This window comes from Odocoileus virginianus, chromosome 11 (genome assembly GCF_023699985.2).
Source record: "Odocoileus virginianus isolate 20LAN1187 ecotype Illinois chromosome 11, Ovbor_1.2, whole genome shotgun sequence".
Classification (NCBI taxonomy): Eukaryota; Metazoa; Chordata; class Mammalia; order Artiodactyla; family Cervidae; genus Odocoileus; species Odocoileus virginianus.
Genome location: NC_069684.1, coordinates 45,889,251 through 45,915,340, shown reverse-complemented (window position 1 = coordinate 45,915,340; position 26,090 = coordinate 45,889,251). Strand labels below are relative to the sequence as shown.

Sequence of the window (26,090 nt, the reverse complement as noted above, 5' to 3'; positions counted from 1 at the left end):
AAGAATCTGCCTTGCAATGCAAGAAACACCTGTTCCATCCCTGGCTGGGGAGGATCCCTCATGCCACTGGGTAGCTAAGCCTGTGCATGATAACCACTGAAGCCCAAGCGCCCTAGAGCCTCTGTTCTGCAAAAAGAAAAGCCACCGCAGTGAGAATCCCACACACCACAACAAAGAGTAGTCCCCGCTCGCCACAGTTAGAGAAAAGCCTTGCACAGCAGCAAAGATCTACCACAACCAAAATTAAATGAGCAAATAAATAAATCTTTAAAAAGATATCCGTAAAACAGTAAGACTGGGGGAGGGGTGCCCAGCGACGGGGTTGGGGGAAGGAACCTGGAAAGAGGGGAAACTGAAGAGCTGGAAGGAGGACCGAGGTCCTTTGCAGCATCCACACCTGGTTTGTCTCAGATCCTGTCATCCAGAGATGTTTAGAGAGGAAGACAGGAGGAAAGTAGGTAGTTCCCTCTCCTTTTTCTTTTTTGAAAGAGAGTGGCTACCCGTCTTGATTCTGGTGAAATGTTTGATGGTTGTTAGCGATCCGACCCTCTGAAGACCTGCTGTTTTGTAACCGTTGCACACTTCACCACCATCAGCTCAAAGAGCACACCTTCTTATTGAGGGTGAGCTGAAGAGTTTTGTCTCCAGGATCAGGCCTCTCTGAGCTGCTAGTGGAATGCTGCTGAATGGGTCTCAAAGCCACAGAGACTGCTCTTTGTAATAGTGAATAAGGAAGTATCTGATTACAGACAGACTTTAGCTTCACTTATCTCTCAGCAAGCCCAGGTAAGAATCTTGCAATCTGTACTGCTCTCCCGAAGGTACTACGATAACTTATTCTATACCTGAAAGTAGGAGCCCAAACAAAGCTTTCGCTCTAGAATTTTAGTGTTTTCAAGTGGACAGGTTCTCATATTCAGTGGTCCTTAGTTAAAATGAACATCACTGAAAGGAATGTTTTTATTTGTATGTAGTAACCAATGAGAGTAATTTGCTTCAAAATGGAAGTTTTGATTGATAGGACAATATATGTGCTTGAATCATTCTAGAAGTGTCATAATTATGCTTTAAAAATGTCTTACATGGGAGATTGTCTTATATATGCAAATATATAGCATTAGTCATGTACATACATTTCTTTCCAATGTCTAAAGTATAAATAATAGAATCTAAAAGTGATTTATGCAATAATTCATGCATGTGTGCTAAGTCACTTCAGTCATGTCTGACTCTGTGTGACCCTATGGATTGTAGCCTGCCAGGCTTCTCTCTCCCTGGGAGTCTCCAGACAAGAATACTGGAGCGGGTTGCCAAGCCCTTCTGCAGGGGATCTTCCCAACCCAGGGATCAAACCCATGTCTCTTGTGTCTCCCGCATTGGCAGGTGCATTCTTTACCACTAGCACCACCTGGGAAACCCTTATGCAATAATATCAATTTTTAAAAATTTATTTATTTATTTTAATTGAAAGCTAATTACTTTACAATATTGTAGTGGGTTTTGCCATACACTGACATGAATCAGCCATGGGTATACACGTGTTCCCCATCCTGAACCCCATTCCACCTCCTTCCCCCTCCCATCCCTCTGGGTCATTCCAGTGCACTAGCCCTGAGCACCCTGTCTCATGTATCAAATCTGGACTGGAGATCTATTTCACATAATTTCCATTTCTTAAACAGGATATTCTGGTTATCCACTGCTACCTAACAAACTACCCGTTAGTGACATGAAGCATCAAGAACAATCATCATTTTTATCGTAAGTATTAGATGATGGTGATGATGACTGTCACTCATGGGTTTGGCCAGGCTCAGGAAGACAGTGTTCACTCAAGGTCTTTCCTGTGACTGTGATCAGACAACAGTGACTAGAGCATCTCAAAGTCTTCCTCACTCACAGGTCTGGTAGTTGATGTTGGCTGTCATCTAATGTGTTAATCATACCTCTTTATTCTGATGCTTTGACATCCGGAGCCTTGCTGATCCTAGAGGGACTGCCCCTCCCAGAGTTAGCTGGTTCCTAGAGAGTAAATTACTTTCGTATGCAAGCCAACCACCTTCTTTATGTGTTCTCACATCCTGGGCCCCTAGCTACCTGCCCTAGTCACCCAGGAGCAAGTATTGGACAACTAGAGACAAGTCCTACATCTCAGAACCCACAAAAGTCCTCAAACTAGCCAATGCTAAGCCTGTTTGCCCCATCTCATCTGCTCCTTCTTGTGGAGGCCACTATAAAGGCTGTTGCCCACATTATCTCTTCACTCCTGCTGCCTCCTGGGACTTCCATGTTATCCTGTGAGATATGTTATGTCTTCTGTTTACAGGGAGCTGTGAAGTCGCGAAGTGACTTGTTTTTGTGTCTGCCAGTCTTACCATATCTGCTTAAAATAAATCCTGGGTATTTTAAAGCAGAACCTAGCCATTAGCCAGATTGGCTACTCAGGGCATCTCCATGTAGCTTGGGTTTCCTTACATTATGGCAGTACCATTGTGAGGATGAATCTCCCAGGAGAGAGGTAGATGGCGGCGGCAGTACCACCCCTCTTACTGAGTCTCAGAAGTCTCTCAGCATTCCTTTTGTCACACTTTCTTTGTTGGAAGCTAGTCAGTAAGCGAGCCCACAGACAGTAGCCCTCCAGGCTCCTCTGTCCGTGGGAATTCCCAGTCAAGAATACTGAAGTGGGTAGTCATTTCCTTTTCCAGGGGATCTTCCTGACCCAGGGATCAAACCTGGGTCTCCTGCACGGCAAGCAGATTCTTTACTGACCCAGCCACAAGGGAAGCCCCAATCAGTAAGGACAAGCCAAAGGGAAGAGAATTAAGCTCCATCTCTCAGTGGGAGGAGTACCAAGGTATTTGCAACCATGGTTTAAAACCACCACAAGTGTATTTTCTTCATGATCTATTCATGACTCCTTAAATAACTAATGAGCTCAGGGAATTCCCAGTGGAGGTCCAGTGGTTAAGACTCCCTACTTTCACTGCCAAGGGCCTGGGTTCAATCCCTGGTCTAGGAACAAAGATCCTACAAGCTATGGGGATGAGTCAAGGAAAACAAAAAAGTGCTAAGAGCACAGTTTGAGAAGGACAGTTTTGCTCAGTTCAGATACTTCCACATGTGGAAGTCAGTTCCCATTTTTTAAGTGCTGTTTCTATCATCCAGCTTTCACTATTTCATCATGGCAATGTACATATTTTTAAAATTATGCATTTTAAAAACTTTTATGACTCCCTATGTGATCTTTAATGCCTTAAGTAGTGTTAAATTATTTAAAATAATTCAAAATTATTTTAAGTTCAAATTTGAAATTTTATTTTCATCTTCCTGTCAAGCCGGTTTCTTAACACAATTTGGAGAAAACTATTCCCTTAGAGAACTGATTGTGGGCCAAAATTAAGAACAGAAATAAACAAACATTTCAAAATCAATCAATTAAGATATTATTAAAATTAGGTTCTGTGGAATGTGGAAAATGGAAAGCAGGATTATAACCATACCGTTACTATGTTTCCCACTTGAAGAATTTTTGTTTCCCACTTTATTGTTGCCTTTATTTTTATTAGTTTATTTCAAAAGGGAAAGGATTTGAAGCAGTTGGTAGAGAGAGCATTCAGTCTCTCAACTGATGGTCAGGTGAAAATTCAGAATTCTTGATGACTCTTTTTAAGACAGTACATGGGGAGAGAGAAAGGCTGATACCCAGTGATTTGGTTTCATTGGTAAGTAAGCCCAGAGTAGAGAATCTCCTTCGAGGAAGTACAATGTAGGCATTGGAAAGGCTGATTTCAACAGAAGGACAAGAGAAATCCTGGAGGTAATGGTTCTTCTCTTCTTCACATGGTGAAATAAAAAACAATTACAGAAGGATCAGGTAGAGCATTTGATAACACTGAAATAAAAATGGAAGGAGAAAGTCACTTAAGAAGTCAGTCTCCTAATGACCAGGAAGGACCACATCCAAACTCAGCTCACTCAGCTGATGATGCCTTCCTCCTTTTAAAAACCTGCAAGAAGGACAAGAAGAGTTGGTGTCAGGAAGGGACAGTTAAGTTCCTCACTGAAGTCTCCTCTATAACTTGGTAATAAGAATGTATCTGTCTTGATGAATGGATAAAGAAAATATAGTACATATATACAATGGCATATTGTGTGTTCACTCACTCAGTTGTGTCCGACTTCCTGCAGCCTCATGGACTGTAGCCCACCAGGCTCTTCTGTTTGTGGAATTCTCCAGGCAAGAATATTGCAGAAAGTTGCCATTTTCTACTTCAGAGGGTCTTCTCAACCCAGGGATTGAATTTACATCTGTTGCATCTCCTGGACTGGTGGGCAGATTCTTTACTACTAGCGCCACCTGGGAAGCCCTGTGGAATATTACTTGGCCATAAAAAGAAGAGAAATTGAGTCTTTTGTAGTAATGTGGATAGACCTAGAGTCTGTCATGTACAGTGAAGTAAGTCAGAAAGAGAAAATCAAATATAGTCTATCAAGGCATATATATGGAATCTAGGAAAATGGTACTGATTAATCTATTTGTAGGACAGGAATAGAGATGCAGATGTAGAGAACAGACTTGTAGACATGGGGAAAGCAGAGGATGGGACAAATTAAGAGAGTAGCATTTACATATATACACTACCATGCGTAAAATGGAGTGTAAAGCTTTTGTAAAACCCAGGAAGCTCAGCTCAGTGCTGTGACAACTTAGAGGAGGGGGATAAGGCAGGTAGGACAAAGGCTCAAGAGCAAAGGGATATATGTATACATATAGCTGATTCACACTGTTATACAGCATAAACTAATACAACATTGTAAAGCAATTATAGTCCAATAAAAATAGATACATTTTAAAAAGACTGCATCTGTCTTTTCTTCAGTCTGTGAAGTAGTGTGTTACTTTAGCCTTTATTAGAAACCCTCTCTTTATTTTCATCTGTGCAATGAAATGTCACTATTTCTTCCAATTTTTCCTTAAGTCATGAAGACCAATCCTAGTTTAGAGAGCACTGATTCCCTTATGACTTATATTTGCTAAACTCATTTTGTTAGGGCATCCAAAAGTCAAGCTCTTTGTATAAACTGCTGGGCTCTTTGCTGACTATTATCTTTAACCCAGGAGATACTCTGACCCTCAAGCTCTTTTTCTGTTCTATTCCAAAATAATAATAGCCACTCTACATCTTTTTTTGTATTTATGTAGGGAGCTTCTGTCCCTAATTTTTAAAATGCTGTAAATTACAGAGTAATTAGAGTAAATGATACTACATTCTACTTTGCATTAGAATTTTTTATGTCTTATGGTTTCTATCTAATTAAAGTTCTTAACGGGCAGGAACTATTATTATTGTGTCTTTTATAGCTTTCAACCAAGAGCCTTGCACAGGGGACCTTCCTGTAGCGTCTGTGTGTTAGTCTGTCAGTTGTGTCTGACTGTTTGTGACCCCATGGATTGTAAGCCTACCAGGCTCCTCTGTTCTTGGAATTTTTCAGGCAAGGATACTTGAGTGGGCTGTCATCCCCTTCTCCAGGGGATCTTCCCAACCTAGGGATTGAACCCAGGTCTCCTGCATTGCCGGCAGATGCTTTACTGTCTGAGCTACTAGGAAAGCTCTCCCTAGTGGTACAGTGGTTAAGAAATCTGCCTTCCAATGCAGAGGACATTGGTTTGATCCCTAATCAGGGAACTAAGGTCCCACATGCTGCAGAGCAACTAAGCCTAGGAACAACAAAAGACCCTGTGTGATGCAACAAAAATCCCACTTGCTACAGCCTAGACTCAGTGCAGCCAAATAAATAAATATTTTAAAAACAGCCTTGCATATACTTTGTCAACAGCACATGATGTTAAATCTATGTGTACATTATATGCCTATTATTCCGTAGTGTAATCACGACTTACACTTTTCTTTCTCCCTAACTAGACTGTTTCATGTGACTTTGTGTACTCAACTAGCACTAGAACATGTGCAAAAAAGTATTCTGAATTAAATGTTGGTTGAATGGATGGATGGAACATCAACTTGTGATACTAACCAAATCCAGAATAAATTTGAATTTACACTCTTTCTGTCTTCCTTTTTTGTTGTCGTTCCTAATATTCAGTCGCTAAGTCATGTCCCACTCTTTGAGACCCCCATGGACTGTAGCCCACCAAGTTCCTCTGCCCATGGAATTTTCCAGGCAAGCATACTGGAGTGGGTTGCCCTTTCCTACTCCAGGGGATCCTCCTGACCCAGGGATCAAAACTACATCTCCTGCATTGGCAGGCAGATTCTTTACCACTGAGCTGCCAGGGAAGCCTGCCTTCCTTTTAGGCAGGCTTTAATCTGATTAAATGGTGATTCATTACCTCATAATTATTAAATCTATTTTAATTAACTAATCCATGTAATTAAGTTAACTTTTAAAAGTTATGAACCTTTCCAGAAATGTTTTAGTTTACAAATAAATAAAGGGTGGGGTGGGGCTCCCTTGGCCTAAATGGGACGGAGCTGGCATTGCCCTTGATGGGCCAGGCGTGGCCCTCTTGTTAGTCCTAGGCAGCGAGTCTGTTCACCAAAATAGCAGCAGAAATATGTTGCCTCTGTGCTCTTTTCTTTCTAAATAACAGCAGCAGAGTACTTTGGGAAGAGGCAGTGCGTTGCTTGGAGGAGAAGGTGGATCTGAGATGGCCGAGGAGGTGGAGAGGAGAGTCTAGAAGGAGAGGCTGAGGTCCCGGGGTCCTGCTGCCCCTCTGCCAAACCAGGGCATTGTGCTGAGCCTTGGTTCCTTCGTGAGGAACATTTAGGTGCTGAATTGGTTAGTTTTTGAAATTCCTTCCAGCTCTAAATTATCTTGATTCAGTGTGAAAAGCCAAAACAAAGGAAAAATGGTGTCTTCTTATGCATATGTTCTAGATAACCCAGCAGGAAAGCACAAGGCCTGTGTTTCCAGCTTGCTTCCTTAGACACCAATTCACAAGCCGCTATCCTTTACTGTGAGATACATTGTCTGCACACCTTGTGTCAGGGAGTCTGGTTGTGGATGGGTCAGAGTGTGTAGGTGTGGGAGAGAGAGACAGAAAGAGAGAGAGTCACATTTGTACTATTATCCTGACCATAAGAGGGCACCCCTCCCAACACCATGTCATTTGTCATCTGATTGACTATAACCTGCAAACCTCTATAGTATTTTAGGTACAAACTTTTCCAAAGTACCACCTCTGCTAATTTCTTAGGAAGGAAGAAAAAATTATCTGCACCTCAATAACACCACTTCTTTGGATTCTTCATCTCTTTCTTCTTAAGCTGATAGTGTCAGTGATATACATGCATTTTGCTGTTGCCTTCTTTGTTTTTAAACTATCTTAAAATACTACTAAAGGAAAAAGTGATGCAAAGAAAGGAGATACGGTTAACACAGAAGCAGCTTTTCACGGGGTGGGGTGGTGATGAGGGCACTTGCAAGTCCAAGATGAGAATCATAAATGTCATTTGCCTGGATAAGAGAAGAACAGTAAGACAGATGTTTCTCTCATTATTTTATTTGCAGACACCACTGCTGGTCTGATATGTCACCACTGAGAAGGCCAGTGCAGAGCAAGACAGCTGTGCATTAACTGTTCTTGTGACTTCCCCAGGACACGGGGAAGGAAACTGTAGCTTGCCCCTTCATTTCGAGGCCACGGTTTTTGTTTTTTGCTTTTTAATTAAATTTATTTTAATTGGAGGATAATTAGTTTACAATATTGTGATGGTTTTTGCCATACATTGGCATGAATCAGGCACGAGGGCACATGTGTCCCCCCATCTTGAACCTCCCTCCCACCTCCCTCCCTCCCTCCCCCATCCCTCTGGCTTGTCCCAGAGCTTTGAGCGCCCTGTTTTCATGTATCAAACTTGTGCTGGTCATCTATTTCACGTGAGGCCATGGTTTTTATAATGAAGAAACTAAGCCATCGTTTGCTTCTATCGTCATGAGACAAAGCCCCCTTTCTTTTCCTTCAGACCAGTACCTTTCCCTGTTCCTCTTAGTGGGTAGAAACTTTGTAAGAAGTCAAAAACTAAGCAGAGAAAATGGGCAATATCAGGGTCAAATGTCTATCTTTCCCCTTCTTTCAGTCTATTTTGAAACATACATGCCAATTTTTATCCCAAAGGCCCAGCTAATTCATGCTGGGGTTTTGCTGCATGTTGGCTTGTTCAAACGTGGGTAAGAACTTTGGGTCGACTTTGGGTTTTCTCATTCAATGAGAACGTGAGCATCTTTTTCCAGGTTTACTCAAGCCTACCCTTGATGGCTGGACCTGAGCAACTGATGGTCCAGGAAATGGTGCATTCTTGTGTGTGTTGGGCAGGATTTCCTGTGAAGGGTCAAGAAAACATATTTTCCCAATGCTTTGTTTGAACTGGAGAAAGCCCTTGTGTCCAACTGGAGACCCTGTTAGTCGTTGCCATGGCAACTAAGGAAGATGGGCAGGTCATTTGTTGGGACGGTAACCATCCCAACAAAAGCAAGTGACAAGACAAGGTGTTTCTGAATCCACCCCTGAGCTCCCTATGATCTGCTCCCCCTCCATTCACCTCGTTGGCAAAATGGGAAAACCAGCTGGAACCAGACGGAAGCAGCAAAATATGAACTAATATTCTGGAAGTGCAGCTTGATTTATTAGCAGTCTTGCATGATAGCATTTGTATGGGCCATCTCCTTATGAATAATAAGAGGGGAAAAGGGAGAAGAGAGTCAGAAATAACTCTGTGGGGACTTCCATGGTGGTCCAGTGGTTGAGGCTCCAGGCTTCAGGGTGCAGGTTTGATCCCTGGTTGGGGAAGTCAGATTCCACATGCCATGACATGGCCAAATAAATGAGTAAAATTGAAAAGAAATAACTCTGTGGACCTTGCAATTGTCTCAAAGTGTTGCCTCTAAGAGGTAAAGTTCTAAAGGGATTGATGCCGATGTTATGATGGAGAGCCAAAGATGGTCCAATGATGGAGAATGTGGAATGTCAGTTCCAAGTTTGGTGCTGCATCTAACACTGAGCTGGCAAAAATAACACTAACAATGGAAGCAGTGAGCAGACAATCTTGGATGTGACTTTCAAGCTCAACAGATCTGAGCTCCACCCACCACCACCTGGAGCTTGCTTCCTGAACTGCAGGCTCTGTCAGCTGGATTCTCTTGAATATTCAACCACTGTCTTCCTACTCCCTTGATGCCCTTTAAACATCTTGCACTTCTGTGACTTTATGGAATTTGTTTGTGGCTGTTTAGAGATGGACATTGACAGTGAAATACACTGGGGCCATTAGCTAGGCCAGTGTTTCCCAGAATGACTCCATTAGGAAGCTACACTTGAGGGGCTTCTTTCCTTCTCTCTCAGAACAAGACATTTGCTACTGTGCTGAGTGCCTAATAGAGGTCAATGCCCATCAGAATCCTGGGCATTAAGAAGGCTAGTAACAGACTGAAAATGAAAGTAAGTTATATAGAAAAATATTTTCAGTAGATTTGCATGTAGGTTCTTGACAAAGGACCTGCTTGGCTTTTAGCAAGAGTTAAATAAATAAGAGAAAACAAAGAGGAAAATCAGAATAGGCCATTGATAAATATAAATATCTTTCAATTGCACTATAGCAGCTTTGTGTTTCCTAGGTTGGAGAGGAAGATAAATCACCTGCCCACCACCACTAATGGAACCCTGTGGCACTCTTCTTTTGTCAATCAATAAAGTCACAAGAAGGAAGCCGTGACGCTAAGAACAGTCTTTAAGATAAACCCAAAAGGTCAGCAGCAAGTTCACTCCAGTCTGGAGAACTCTCCATTAATACTATTAGGATGAAAAAAACAACAACCTTATTTGTTATTCTTATGCACATTTTCAGAAATGCTACTTAAATTAGGCAGTAAGGAATTGACTTAGAAAAATGTTACGCCTATGCACACTCAAAGTGGTGACCTAGATGGTAACCGGAATAAAAAACTAGATCCAATTCTCAGACAAATTCTTAAGTCTCACCCAGATCTGATGGGGCTAAAATCATGGTGTCCATAGGGTTCTGCTGCTTTCTGGGTGCATTAAGAGGACAGTCCACTTCCTTGCATTTTTCCGTTTATTGTGAGATAAACATATTAACCAAAAAGTGGAGGCATTAAAATTCAGATTTTTGTATTGTGTGCAAGTGTGCTATGTTGCGTTAGTTGTGTCTGACTCTTTGCGACCCTGTGGACAGTGGCCTATGAGGCTCCTCTGTCCATGGGATTCTCCAAGCAAGAATACTGGAGTAGGTTGCCATGCCCTCCTCCAGGGGATCTTCCTGACCCAGGGATTGAACCTGCATTTCTTATGTCTCCTGTATTAGCAGGCAGGTTCTTCACCACTAGCACCACCTACTTGCTAAGCCTCTTCCCAAAACCTGACCATATTGATGCCTGAGCATATTGATGCTCTAATCTCAAGACTTCCAGCCTTCAGAAGTGTGAGAGATAAATTTCTGTGGTCAAGCCACACAGTCTATGGTACTTTGCTATAGCAACCTAAAGAAGCACAACATACCGTCATGTCTCATTGCATTTGACCTTGGTGTGTACTCACATCTAAGACTTGGCCAACACTTTTGAAATGACGTCCACTGCTGTGTGTAATTTGTCAGTTCTATCAGATTCAGAGCCTTGAATTTTCCATTAACTATGGATAATGGAGAAGACTTAGTATTCAAGATATTTTGCCATGGAAGTAAAAAAATATGACATTCTTTCTTCATCCATGTGAAATCAGTGACTCCCCAAATGGCAAGTTTTGAAGTATTTGGTTGATACTCAGGCAGAAGCTATTTTTTGTTGTTTTGCTTGTTTGCACTGAGAAGAAAGAAAAGCTTTCTCTCAGAGGATAGGAGAGATTATTCATGGGCTTGACTTACTTGGCAGATAATTTTTTTTCTTAATAACTGTATCAGTCTTTGGAGTCAAAGCCCTGTAGTCATCATACGGGTGTTACTACTCTGGAAGAAGGAAATAAAGGCAGACAATTAGGTAAACTTCCAGTTCTGGGGGATGTGCTTCTGTAGGTTGAAGTCAAAAGGGCCAAAAGTAACTAATGTCTTTGAAGGAAGATAATCTGTTGTGTGGTGGTTAGCCTCCAAAACGGCCCTCCTTGAACAAACTTATGGTTGCTGGGCAGGGGCAGGATGTGGGGGAGGGAGAGGTGGGGAGTTTGGGATTGACATGTACATGCTGATAAATTTAAAATAGATAACCACCAAGGACCTACTGTATAGCACAGAGAACTCTGCTCAATGTTATGGTGGCAGCCTGGATGGGAGGGGAATTTCTGGGAGAACGGGTACATGTATATGCATGGCTGAGTCCCTTTGCTGTTCACCTAAATCTATCACAACATTGTTTGTTAATCGGTTACACACCAACACAAAATGAAAAGTTAAAAACATGGTTCTCCTTGAGGGTCACCTCCTAGTTTTCATGCCTGTATATAGCCACCTCCTACAATAAGAAAAGGTGATCCGTGAAATCAATACAACATTACAGATATGTTGGTCTGTAATTTCTGAGGCTAGGTGATAAAAGAAATTCGGTTTCCATTTATTGATTTTGATTCTTACTCACTTCCATGTCTAAGTGTGAAAGTGAAAGTGAAAGGCACTAAGTTGTGTCTGACTCTTTGTGACCCCACAGTCTACACAGTCCTTGGAATTCTCCAGGCCAGAATACTGGAGTGGGTAGCCTATCCCTTCTTCGGCAGATCTTCCCAACCCTGGAATCAAACCAGGGTCTCCTGCATTGCAGGCGGATTCTTTACCAATTGAACTACCAGGGAAGCTTGGTATACTATTTCATAACATTACACACCCATTTAGGAGGCACATCTTTTCTGAGGTCTATAGCTCCCAATGTATTAGATACCTGCAATCCACTAGAAGGAAATCAGTAACCAGTAAAGGGACTGGGGAAAGACAAAAGGTAGCTTCAGCACATGACTCGGCTTGGGGATGCTACCTATCGACACAGCATTGTGGGAATTTCCTGACTGCCCAATCCTGCTTGGTCTTCTGTTTAGGAGAAAATCTGTTTAAAAAGAACTAGTGAGTTTAGCTTTAGGGTCAGGGTTTTATAAATCTACTTTTAGTGCAAAATGAGCCAATTTTGTCTAGGTTTAAAGAAAAGAATTTTTAATCTTTTTCCCAGACCAAAATGAATTTAGATATATTCAAGCTTCACATTTTATTTTCCTTTATTAATTAGCAAGGACACCTGCATTAACACAGGTTCATTAATTTATGATCTAGTGAGTCTTTTCTACCTCTAACTTCCTTGATGAAAGAGAATGAAACGAAAAGGAACTGTTTGATCAAGACTTCTCCCACAGATTTAAAAGATAACCCTTGAATAACATCAAAGATATTGATTTTGCTGTTGTCACTTTAGTTTGTTGTGAGATAAACATATTAACAGAAAATAGAGACATTAACATTCAGATTTTGTATTGCTACTGGCTAAATCATTAACATGAGAGCATGCTGTCATTCTTTTTAAATTTTAAATAAAACCCTATGTCAGTAATGCCAACCCAAGGTGTATCATTTCTTGAAACTAAAATCACAGCTTCCTCTAAGGGGCTGTCAGAAAACATAATTGAAATGATAAACAGGTTCGTGACATTTTCTCTTTTGGGGCAATCTCATCCTTCCACATCCATTTCCTTCTCTTTCTAGGTTTGTCTTGGTGGCTTGTTCCGGTACTACATTCTGGAGCCAGTCAGTCGTTAATTCCAAATAGAATCCTCAGAAACAAACACACAGAAAAGTATGTATCACAAGTATATTATTGAGAGTTTCCTATTGTTGCTGGTATAAGTTACTGCAAACTCGGGGCTTTAAAACAACTATCTCCTTACTGTTCTGGAGAACTGAAGTTTCACCCAGGTCTTCTTCTTCTTGTTTAGTTGCTGAGTTGTATCCAACTCTTTACTGATCCCATGGCCTATAACTTGCCAAGCTCCTCTGTCCATAGGATTTCCCAAGCAAGAATACTGGAGTGGGTTGCCATTTTCTTCTCCAGTGGATCTTCCCAACCCAGGGATCAAACCTGCACCTCCTGCATTGCGTGCATATTCTTCACCATTGAGCCACGAGGGAAGCTCACCCAGGTCTTAGTGTGGTAAAATCGTGGTGCCCACAGTGTTCTTATTGCTTTGTGGGTGCTTTAGTGGACAGTCCACTTCCTTGCATTTTTCAGTTTCTGACAGTTGCTGCATTCCCGGACTAATTACGCCCTCTATCCATTTTCAAAGCCAGTAACAGCAGTCAAATCCTCATATCACAATCTCTCTGAACCTTTTTCTCAGGTCACGTCTCCCACTGACTCTTCCTCTGCCTCCCTGTTCCATGTTTAAGCACTCTTGGTATTACTTTGGGTCACCTGAACAATCCAGGATAACCTCCCCATCTCAAAACCCTTGACTTACATCTGCAAAATTTCTTTTTGCCATGTAAGGTAAACATAGTCACAGTTTTAGGCATTAGGAAGTGGGCATCTTTGGGGACCATAATTCTGCCTACCACAACAATTTTTAGAGTGTCTAAAAATAATGTTCCAACATTCATTTAGCATGCAGTGTCTTCTTCCTCCTGAAAAAAAAAAAGTGTTTTATAAGTTTTAAGAAGCAAATGAATCCCCAGGATTGTACCCACTGAACTATCATATACAGGTAAACTATACTTAAAACAGACCATGGTTCCAATGTCAGGAGTGCTGTCTTTGCAGTGAACTTTCCTCTGCTCTGACCATAAAAACAAGAGCAAGGAGTGCACAGCCCATGAAATAGCACTACCGGGAGGGGTCCGTGCATGTTCTAGCACTATTAGTGTGGCTGTCTGTAAGATCCCGTCACAGGATCAAGCACTAGTCCTATAAGTGCTCACTGTTACATTTAGAAATTTTTATTTTCAAGAATATTTGATCCGTAGGGAAGAAATATATGCCTTAAATTTGTTACACATGAAAGAAATTGGGAGGGTGGCCAATATTTCTTTCCATTTGGCATTATTCTAGTCTCTTTCCCCCAGAGGCAGGCACATCATAGATCCACATTCTGGTTTCTGTTAACCATTTCCCCCCCCAAAGTCATTATTTATGAACTTGACCAAGAAGTGCATTTCTTAACCATGCCCCTTTTCTACAAATACTTGTAATGTGTTTTCAGATGTGAATTCATAAGTGTTCTTATTTGCATGATATGTAATTAGTGTTTTATAAAATTAGAGAGGTTGCATACCTCTGACAGTATGGTCTTTGTTCATTAATTATAGATGTACTGCGCTTAGTCCCTCAGTCGTGTCTGACTCTTTGCAACCACAGGGACTGTAGCCCACCAGGCTCCCCATTCATGGAATTTTCCAGAGTTTTCCAGGCGAGAATACTGGAGTGGGTTGCCATTTTCTATTCCGGGTGATCTTCCTAATGCAGGGATCAAACCCACTTCTCTTTTGTGTCTCCCATATTAGCAGCGGATTCTTTATCACCATGCCACACATACACATACATATAAACATATGAAATTTTATATATATATAACTTTATATTTGAAATATATATGAAATTCATGTGATTTGATCAGATTAGGAAAAACAAATGAAAATGAAATAGCTACCATTACAAAGGACACGTTTAACCAGCCAAAGTTTTTGTTAAATATACATTCCAGATGTGAATTTAATATACTTGAAAATGCTACCTTGAATTCCAAACATGAAATAAGATGAAACAGTGTCCATTTGGGCTTCTCAGATAAAAATCAGGGCAAAAGCGAGTAATGGAAGATTTATTTCTCTGCTGGGAAAATGGACAGATTTCCTTTTGATGGTCAACTGTTTCCAACACAGTTAGAAGGAGCCTTGGTGTTGCAAACTCCACCCTTGATCACAAACATAAAGTTACAACGAGGATAAATGTAAGACATATGCAGCCCACATTTTTATTCCTATAAAAGGACCTTGGACAAATGAGAAGGAAAGAGCGTTTTTTCAAATCCTGCAGGTGGTTTCAGTTACTCAGTATGTTGTCTAATTGCTCAAAATTTACCTCCACATTATTGAGTTCAGATACTTTTTTGTTACGTTTCTTAATCAGCTTCTGAATATTGCCCGCATCCTCTTTAGCATAAATCCCTTTTTCTGCAAGTAAAGCTGAATTATGCCATGTTCTTGTTTTACCCTTTGCCATCCAGTCTCAAGAAGCTGGATCTGACAAGCATAGCATTAAAAAAAAATGGGCAGGAGACTGCCACCAGCTGTTGCTAATAAAACAACTGCAGTCCCTGCACTGGTAGCTTCCTTCTCGAACTTCATATCCCCATGGTGCTGGCAGTAATTGGGAGGGGGGTTACAGGGGCATTTTTCTCTCAAAGGAGACAATAAGAATATTAATATTAATGCAATATCTGCTCTTTCAGATGGGAATGGATAAGATGAAATGACTTAAAGAAGGTTTGATCAATCATTCCACCTCTTGGCAAGAAAATGATGCCTTTGCATTTAAGAATGAACATCTGGGTAGAATCACAGTGGTTGAAAGAACTGAGTGGTTGGCAACCAAAAATTCTCTTTCTTGATAGAGTTAGATTCCTTCTCCCCCTCTGCCCCCACCACCTTCCTTTGGGACTTCTGACCCTGCTGGGGGCAAAAGGAAAACGTTGAAATGCTTCACTGGAAAATGTGTGCCTACATTTCAGCACTCTTTTTGTGACCTGGCTGCTTACTGATTTATTAGCAGAGTCTAAGAAGGGATCTGGGGTAGCTGGTCAACTTGTCTAATTCTGAAGAAAGGGTGGCCACCCTGGGAGCCTTTTTGACTCCATGACCCTGCATCTGGCCCACGAAGCTCTTTCTCCTCCCATGGAGGCTTGAGACGTGTCTGCAGCCAAGAGCTGTGTGGAGCAATGCAGACAGTTAGCCAAACCTTAAAGTCTGGGAGAGCCGAGAGGTTGCTGCTTGCTTCTGACCAGGGCACCCGCAAGACTGCGGCACAAAAGGACTGTGCACATGGCAGATAGACACGGGCTTCTTAAGATGTTAACTATTTCGAGGTCTTGCTACTGAAAGCACAAGCAGAGCCTTGTGTAAGAGACAAAGATGTGTGGCCTCGGGGAGGGCGTGGGGACACCCTGCTCCTCTTCTGTTCTCTCTCTGAATAGTGATGACCCAGCATGGAGACATTTGTGACCCGCATCCTCCTTGCCAGATGCCAGAGGGCCATTAGTTAACCAGTGACATTCCTGCCACTGGTCCATTCTCCCAGCTTTGGGAGTTGAAGCCAGGAGTAAAGAGCAAAGCGGGGCTCATCAGGGCAAAAATCCGCACAGGAGACAAATTTGGAGGGTTGTGGGAAGGCAGAGGCACTGGACTTGAAGCCAGAATAAAGAGGAGGCAGATATTCAGAAAGAGTTTTCCAAGTTACTGTGAGGTTTAAAGATCACAGTCACATCCTAAGGAACACTCCTCCCCCCTGCATCTTCTCCAAGAGCATTCCCTCACCCCCCAGTTTTTACATGTCTTTGTAACACCTTAACTGTGCACCTCCTAAAACACCTGTGCTACCTTAAATACGTTGTGGCTCATCCTAGGTCTGTTCCCTGGCAGAATAACCTGGGAGTCACTGTATCACTTACAGTTCTTCCCAGCCCTCTCTCCTTTTCTCTTATCTCCTCTTATTCCTTACCTTACTAATACATTATTCTTTGATGTTGGCTTCCCTGATGGCTCAGGGGGTAAAGAATTCGCCTGCAATATGGGAGACACAGAAGATGTGGGTTCAATCCGTGGGCTGGGAAGATCGCCTGGAGGAGGAGATGGCAAGCCACTCCAGTATTCTTGCCTGGAAATCCCATGGAAAGAGGAGCCTGGCAGGCTACAGTCCAAAGGATCACAAAGAGTCAGACACGACTGAGTGACTAAGCACACTCTCTCCTTTTCCCTTATTCCTTACCTTATTAATATGCTATTCTTTGATGTTGCGATCTTGCAAAGCATTTAAAACATCACTAACATCATCAAGAAGCACTTTCATATGCATATTTGTACATGATGTGACATTTTTTGTTTAAAGAGAATTTCCTTGTTTTCTCCATTAGAATGTAAGCTCCATTCCTAGATAATTCTCCTTTTGCCCCACGAAGTCTTCTGTTTCCAGACAAAAACTGCAAGGTAAGCTGCTTTGAGGGTTTGTCTAAATATATATATATATAAGCTTCATAATATTACTGAGTTCTCAGTGCCTAGAAATATACATGGCATTTAGATGCTTCATAAATATTTGTTGACTCAGTGTGATGAATGAATATAAGTCTATTCTCACCATCTAAGAGCACAGAGCCTAGGAAATTACATATGTGCACACATGACCAAAAGCAGAAGGGTGACATACAACCAGGCAGTAAAATACTGCCCCAGTTCCATTTCATAAGATGACAATTGATTCCGTTAACCATTGTTGTTCCATTTTGGGACCTCAAGCAGGTGAGATGCTTCAAAACCCTTCGTGGAAATATGCATCACACACGTGGTTTCTAAAGAAACACTATTCTACTCTTTAGTACATTATGTTATTGCTATGGAAACAGTAACATTTTAAAGAACACTGGAACTTTCCAAATACAGTATTTATTCTTCTTGTACCAGCAAAATAATGTGTTTCGCCTAAGAACTTGTTAGGTGGCCTGCAGCTAAATATAAGGAGACAGATTCTCATCATGTGTAAGTCTACGGGAAAATTTGGACACCAGCTTTTCCAGATACATTTTAAAATAAACTCAGTGCAAAACTCTAGACATAATTGGGGCCTTCAATGAAACACTTAATATGTTGGATTTGTTTTTTAGTTAGAAAAACTATTTTTATTTGAACCTCAGGAGCCCCTTTGCAGGATTGCAAGCTGGCATTGCCTTTGGATTTTCAGAAGACCAGCTTCACTTGCTACTTTTGTCTGTTACTTCATCAATACCTCTGCAGTGCTCAGCTGGCTAGTGTGGCCCTGGCTCTCCTGAACTGGCACCAAGCTTTAACCAAAAAGGTTATGAGAAAACAACATAACCCACACTTAAGCTCTAAGAACACAAGAGAAAAGGAACCAAGCAGGGTGAGTTGAGTGTTATCAAAGGTCACTCGGCTCTGCTTCACACACTCGGAAGTTCAGTAACTTTCGGTTGACAGTCTCCACTAGAACAATTTTGCCTTCCTTTCTCATCGGTTTCTAAAGCAAACCTCGATAGAAGCATTTGGAAAATATCTCTTTCTGCTGGTAAAAAAGGTAGAAGCCATTTAAGATGTACATTTCCAGCATTGCAATGATCATGATTTCTAACTCGCGTGATGTGCAAAATTGATAGTGTTTTTAACATTTATTTTTAGCTCAGATATGTTATCCATGTGCAGAGAAGGTAACACGCTGCTTCTTTGCTGGTGATGGGAAGACCACGGACTAGAAGTCTCAAGACTAGGTCTGGTCTCTGCCTTCGCCTGGTGAGCTCTTTGCCTCCTGCAGATTACTGCCTCCCTCAGTATTCCTCCAGATCCCCAACTTGGCGGGTTAGCCAAATGAGGACACACATGCAGAACCTGAAAGAGGTCACTGTGAGCACAGTTCTCTTCTTGTCCTCAACAAATAAAACAACCGTTGCATTTCTCTTGTTTTTGTCAGCCTGTTAAAGTACAAATGTCTTTAAAGTTTCCAGCATTGGAAAGATATTAGAATCGTATATCCATGGACAAAGTTCACTTAAACCAAACACGTCTCCTATTAGTAAAGTAGTTCAGATAAAAGATAAACCTACATTTGACAAAGTACATTTCTCATTTTATCATAATTTGTAATTATGTGTCATCTCCTATGCTCAAAGGGCTTTGCAAATAAAAATACTTGCAATGCATTTAGATACACTTAAATATTATCTTTCATTTTAGGTTAACTAATAATAACAAACTAAGTGACTTGAACACAGTTTTATACTGCTTTTTCTCATGTAACAATACATGAGAAAATAAAAAAAAAGTTTATATTCTATCCACTGTGTGAATGGCAAGTTTGCGGTGCATATTCCCCACTCTCCTTTTCTGTGACCTTACGGGCCATTCTATATTGATCACAATGCTGTTGCAGACTGATCCTCAGAACTGTTAACACAACACCCCAAGCAGCCACCGTAGCCACCATCAAGCAGGTGGAGCTGGTCTATTGGTTTAAGTCTACTTGCCTTCCTTGAGTTAGATTGTTTCCCATATATTGCCTACGTTAGGAATGAATTCACGTAAGGGAACGCAGAGCCTCATTGGCATGCTTCCTTGCTATTAGTTTTGAATGCTCTCAATATACCTGAAAATTTACTTGTCAGTTTTAACGGGACCTGACACAGTTAACCCTCAGAAAAAGAAAATTTGCTGAAAATGCTCCCTACTTATTAATCAGAGAAAATAGGTTCTCCAAGATCTCCCTCAAAACCAACACTGGCCTTCATCTTTTTACTTACCGCGCTTCACTACTGATCCCTGATCCTTCTGCTCGCTCTGTGACCTGGCTTCAGCATGTTTCCTTTTTGTGCCTTCTATCTTTCATGTTTCCTTTTCCTGGATCTTCCCATACTCGGGTTTTTAGAGGAAAACACATCCTGTCTGGTTCCACTGAAGGTGCGTGGTTCCAATTTCAGTCGGGCCCTCAGGACTGCTCAGCAAATCTTCTATATAACCATAGTTGGCCCCTTCCCCATCCATTTCATCAGAGCTTCTAAATCTTCATCAGTCTTCTCAGCCTCCACCCCTGGCTCCTTCGGCTCAACAGATGCCAACCTGTCACAGAGAACACAGATGCCATTAGGTATGGCCTCCCCGCTCCCCCGAGCTCTGCCTGAACCTCTGCGCACACTTGCTCTTGGCTCCGCCTCACCTTCTTTCTCTCCCGTGTCCCTCCCCTTGGCCCTGCGCCCCACACCTGATCCAGGACTCTATGCCATTGTTTTCCCACCCCTCCCCCAAGCCACCTTTACAATATTTTCTTGGACAAATGCCCCTGAGCCTAGAAATAAAATCAGAAGAGTTCTTCACCAAAAACAAACAAGCAAGGAAGCAAACAGCCAGGCACTTTTTTTGAACTTGAGCCTGATGCTTGGGCTTCATCCCACCTCTGGGTTTTCTCTTCATGTTCCTTCTACCTGGGGTAAAATCCTACCTATTTCTGTACATCCAAATTTTGCCCATTCCTTAAGACCCAAACCAAATACCTTTCCCTCCCCATATCCCCAAATGCAAACAGTGACTTGTTTTCTTGAATTTGCCTGTAGACTTACGCCTCTCTCACCACAAGCATCTCTTCTCTGTCCTGTAATTACATGCCTGTTTGTTCTCATAACTACTGGAAGCTAAATAAGGTCAGAATCTGTGTCTGACTTATCTTTGTATTCCCCAAAGTGCCCCCGAACATGCCTGTTTACAGTCAGTACTTACTTAGTCACTGCCACTTTAGAGAGATTAGGAATCTGAGGCAGGACGCGCTTAGACACAGAGCTGATAAATCGCAAAGTTGTCGCTCATGTTTGTTCTCATCCAGCTCCTTGTACAGACCTGTATTCTTAGAAAGTTCACTGCGAGTTCAAAATTATATCATTTTTGTGGTCTGTAGCAAGTTTTTTTAAATGTCTATTTCCCAAAGACGTTTCAAACATGTTTATTTTATGTCTCACATAGTAAGAACTAAATAAACATTGAAGCAATGAATGAATAAACAAGCTTTGGATAATGACAACCATAAAACTTAAATTTGTTAAAGGCAGAAAAATCAGAAGTGTTTTGGCGGAGGGAATCCTACAGGAGACCAAGATGAGGCTACAAGACTGTTGAGAAAGAGAAGAGTCGCCCACCTGCCCAGCTGTGAGTTTCCATTCTTTTGGTTGTACTGGCATTTCCATATTGAAAATTTTGACAACTTAATGTATTTTAAAATTACAATGTAATATCTTTTGGTTGACAAATTCTGATCCTTAAGGTCTGAGATAAAATTATTACCTGCCAAAGGACAATATTAGGAAATGATTTACTTTCTGCTCCCAGATTTCCTATTGAAGAAGCATCTTCAGATGTGGAGCCAGGAGAGCAATTCCAGATAATGAAAGAAAACCAGTCAAGACCATTTCGTTATCCACTTTCGGTAAGTCCAGGTAGAACATACATTTCAATCAGAATACAGCTGGAGACATCTCAGCCGAAGGGAATTTGGGCATCTTTGCTGCTCTTCAGGTTACTCACAGTGATGGATGCTCACCTGGATCTAAGTTTTATTATATTTGGCAATGATAGGATTATGTAAAAATTTCACAGCACCACCAGTATTTTGGGGAGATCTAAGTACAACCTCTGGATATAAAGCAGTTTGCAAATGCTGAGGAATGTACATTTTGTTATGGATAGTACACTTTGTGATTCTGAATAGGGCTGGTTGATAAACATTCACTTGAACGCAAAAAGAAGAGTCTATTATCCAAGGAGTATAAGAACTCTACTGTACTTTAAGAGAGAGAGAGAGAGAGGGAGAGAAAAGAGGTGTAGTAGCAGACAAGAAAATGAGAGTATTAGCCCTCAGCTGAATTTCCAGTAATTGCCTCACTGAAAAGGCTCTAGAGTAATCACATAGCAGTAAGGTTAATGGCATAAAGGAACGATTGAGCACATTTAGGTGGGACAACTGAAGTCTGGAGGTATTTGTTTCTCCCACCTCACTGAAAGGCAGGAGTTGTGTTTCATAGCTGTGGGAAGGATCCACAGGATTGAATATGGAGATTTAAATACATCATAATTGTTTTAGTCAAATGAACAGATTTTATATAAAAGAGGGATCTATAAGCATAATTTAAAGAAGGTTTTGCATGGAAATGAACTATCAGTTACAATTCCAGTTCCCAACTACCTTATACAACTTGTCTCCCCAAGATGGATATTTTAATCTCTAATTTATTAAAAGATGAAATGTTGGAATGTTGGTTAGATTGAAATCATTTGTCAGATCACGAAGTCCTCATAACATTTCTCAGCCTTAATAACACATCTGCTCTTAGAATGTGGTCTCTTGATAATAGCTGTCTGAAAGTGTCTGAATTTAGGGATTATTTGAGACAACAGATTTCCTTCTATTTGGAATTGAATGAGGCATCTGCTCCCTCACCGTTAGCTTTGTGTGATAGTCTCAAGGCATTCATAAAAGGGCATATCATTGTGAACATTATGAGGAGAAAAAAAGATCTTTGTTGACAATATGAGATTTGGAAAAAGGAATTTAAAATCTTTAAAATAGTAGTATTTTATGTTTAGAGATATTATTCCCTAGTTCCTTTTCCAATCTTGGGCGAACAAGGTGGCTAGAACTGAAGGAGGAATGAACACAGTACTCCTAAACCAGCAATTTATAGAAGACTTGATAGAACACTAAGGAGATATTCAAAAATTTTATCTGATGTGTTCAGTATAACCAACAAAACTCAGTGGAAATGGACAACCATAATCATTCCAAAGACCATATGCCAAACAAAGTATTCAAATGCAGGAGTTGAGTAAAGAGAAAGAAAAATAATACGTAAAAATGACCTTCTCCATTTTACTTCCAAGAGAGAATATTCCAAAAGATAAAACCAAGACAAAACCTTTGTGCAACTTCAAGGATAAAGTCTATATACAAAAAAAGCAGGTCAAGAGCTCAAGCATCTTTGAAGGTGCATGATCGATTAGAAAGAGACCATTATCAGCTTCTTGGCTGCATTTAACTACAAAAATTATCATTATAGTTGGAAAAGCTCATTTTCAAATGGTGGTATTGACATTTTGTTTCCATACACACTCACAAAATTTTTTTTACATTTAGAAAGAACTAAAAGGAAAATTTTAGCAAAGTTTCCTGATATTTGCATATTGTCATCCTATAGATAGCTATCCAGATGGCATTAATGGATATATAACAACAATGAGATAAGATTTTTTATTATAAATACCATACTGTTCCTATGAATCAGGCCATTTAACATGTACATATACAAACATATGTATATTTTTTAGCAGAGCTAGATTTTCAAATTGTTTAACTATATGAAGGTGATTGTAACAATGAAGCATAAAAATTGCACCATGCCTGAAAAAATGCAGTTGTCCAATTTCTTACCATGTAGGACAACACCTAACTATTTTGGAATAACTAACAGTGTTATGAGAATCACCACCCCGTTTGTCTTTTGTTTTTCAAGGTGTCCATTTTCATTGGTCTTTCTGTTACATTTAACACCACTGATTACCCTCCTTTTGGGAACCTTTTTGCCTTTGGACTTTCTGCCACACTATTATCTCTTGGTATCTCTTGGAGAACACTTTCTCTGAATTTGGATCTTCTTCTTTTCCAGAGAGGTTCTCAATGGGTTTGAGGGTCAGGAACCCTATCCTGGGGAGAATTTGGATATATGTAAGACTGTGAAGACTGTGAAGAAAGCTGAGCGCTGAAGAACTGATGCTTTTGAACTGTGGTGTTGGAGAAGACTCTTCAGAGTCCCTTGGACTGCAAGGAGATCCAACCAGTCCATCCTAAAGTAGATCAGTCCTGGGTGTTCATTGGAAGGACTGATACTAAAGCTGAAACTCCAGTACTTTGGCCACCTCATGCAAAGAGTTGACTCATTGGAAAAGACCCTGATGCTGGGAGGGATTGGGGGCAGGAGGAGAAGGGGACAGCAGAGGATGAGATGGCTGGATGGCATCATCCGACTCGATGGACATGAGTTTGGGTAAACTCCGGGAGTTGGTGATGGACAGGGAGGCCTGGCGTGCTGCGATTCATGGGGTCGCAGAGTCGGACATGAGTGAGAGACTGAACTGAACTGAACTGAGGGCCCCTTCCTATTTCCAGTGAAGTGCTACTGGCCTTTAATGAGAGGGAGGTTGGGAGGGGAGAGGAGCAAGAATGCTGATTCTCTGGTATATGCAGAACAGGTCCACAGGACAAAGGCGTTATGCAAACAGCACTTCCACTTTGAGGAAACACAGTGTGAAAACCAAGTTCTTGACTTTCAGTTATTATTTCTGAGCCCCTACCTTGGAGCACTTTGTTTCGACTGGGGTCAAATCTCCCAATAAACATAAGACCCCCAAGACTGTCTCTTTGTGCCTCAGGGCTCCCCCAGCCCTCCACACCGGTGCCGCGAAAGATGTCCTCAAGGGCAGTTCCAACAAAGATCCGCACAGCAGCCTTGCAGATGGCTAGTCTTTCCTCCTTGTTTCTTCTCACATCCAAATGATTGAGTCTACTAGTTCTTTTTATCTACAATGTCTTTTGGAAATGTTTCTTTTCCATTGCCACAGCAATCCCTTAGCAGACACCTGTATTTACCCCACACCTATCCTAATTGCCTTCCCTAAGGCAACCCCTTTCCTTTACCATCCAACCTGTAATCTATTGCTAGTTATTTTTATAGACCACTCCCCACCATTTTTGATAATCTACACGACAAATCTTGCCTCATTTCTCACTGTGCCTCTTCATCCCACACTCAATGACTGCCATATATCTTTCCCCCTTTCACTGTTTATCTTTTACTGTCCCCTTGTTTAGATCCTCTGTCCCAGTTACACTTATTTGCTTAAGAGTACAGTGTGAGTTTTTTACTCCTTCCTCAGAACCTTTGCAGGGCTTTCCTGGTGGCCAGGTTTAATCCCTGGGTCAGGAAGATCCCCAGGAGAAGGAAATGACAACCTACTTTAGTACTCTTGCCTGGAGAATTCCATGGCCAGAGAAGCCTGGTAGGCTACAGTCCATGGAGTCGCAAAGAGTCAGACAGGACTGAATGATCAGCTTGCACTTTTTCAGAACCTTTGCACCTATGACTAATGCTGCCCCCACCTCCTCTCCTTCCTCACTTACAGGCTCAGTGATAGCACTGTGAAGAGGCAAATCAGAATCCAAGGAAAAAGGAAAAATCAGTAATATTGATCCTGTGTCTTTTGTTCAGTATTAATTGCGTATTACACAAGTTTAGTTTTAATATCAATTGTGATTTTTTTAAATATTGCATTAAAATATTCTTTATCTTGATTACTAAGTTTTTGGCACTCCTTTACATTTGGCACCAGCGGCAGATTCCTCACTCACCTTGCCCTTGTCCCAGCCCTGCAGTGCGGTTTCCTTGTCCCTCACGCTGGTCCTCGGGCAGGGCAAACCTGACGAAGACTTTCCATGCTGAGAGTCCCCTTGATGGAACACTTGCCTGCCGTCAAGTGTACCGTGGTTATATGTTGCCATGCAGAAGCACTTGTCATTTGCAGGTTTGGGGTACTTGGTATCCTTCTAGGGCCAAGGCTCCTATGTTGTGCTCTTCACAGGACTAAATACCCTCCCCTTCATTCAGTAGATGGTTAATAAAGATCCATAAACATCACAGAATATAAGAGCTGGGCTGTGATTGAAACTCCAGCTAAGATAGCAAGATGCAATAATAGGAATGTTGGTTTCAGGGAACATCAGAGAACCAAAACAAAAAAAATCCTCACATTCTCCACTGTTATCTGTGAATAGGTTAGGTTTATCTCATCAAGAATTCTGGAAGAATTCTTTTCCATAAATAGAAAAACAAAACGGGCCTTGGCACCATTCTTGTGGTGTGGTTGCTTGAGGGCGAGTCTAAGCGGCCCCTGGGTTGTTCAGGGACCCCTCTGGTTAGTCAGTTCCCAAACTGCTTCTCCCAACTGCCGCAGACACTTGCAATTCCAACAGTCCATCTCTTTTATGGTGAAAAAGAGTCAGAACAGCTCCTCCCACCTCAGCTGGAAAACACATCACTATCAAATAACAAGGTTAAGTATTTCTGAGGCATGTGGCAGAATAATTAGTTTCATCTCATTAAAGAAAAAGACATACCACATTGGAAGACAAGACCGGGAATCCAAGAGTGAGGCTTTCAACGCTGGACAGGCCTTGGGTGACACTGCTTTGAAAACGAAAAAAAATCAGATATTTGGGCTCTTTAACGTCATACTTCTAAAAGTTCTGTGCTTCGCCCTTCCCCCCAAACAGCATTTAATTGA

At 41.4% G+C, this 26,090-nt stretch overlaps 1 long non-coding RNA gene across 1 annotated transcript in view; it reads left to right on the top strand.

Annotated features, from left to right (window-relative positions):
- LOC139037378 (uncharacterized) overlaps positions 1-25,101 on the top strand; it is a 100,511-nt gene extending 75,410 nt beyond the window's left edge. Inside the window, exons 2-7 of the long non-coding RNA XR_011490152.1 lie at positions 12,711-12,801; positions 17,126-17,198; positions 18,402-18,512; positions 20,809-20,909; positions 21,090-21,186; positions 23,420-25,101. This is a non-coding gene — a long non-coding RNA (uncharacterized lncRNA). The remainder of the gene's footprint in view (positions 1-12,710; positions 12,802-17,125; positions 17,199-18,401; positions 18,513-20,808; positions 20,910-21,089; positions 21,187-23,419) is intronic.
- The last annotated feature ends 989 nt before the right edge of the window (positions 25,102-26,090 follow it).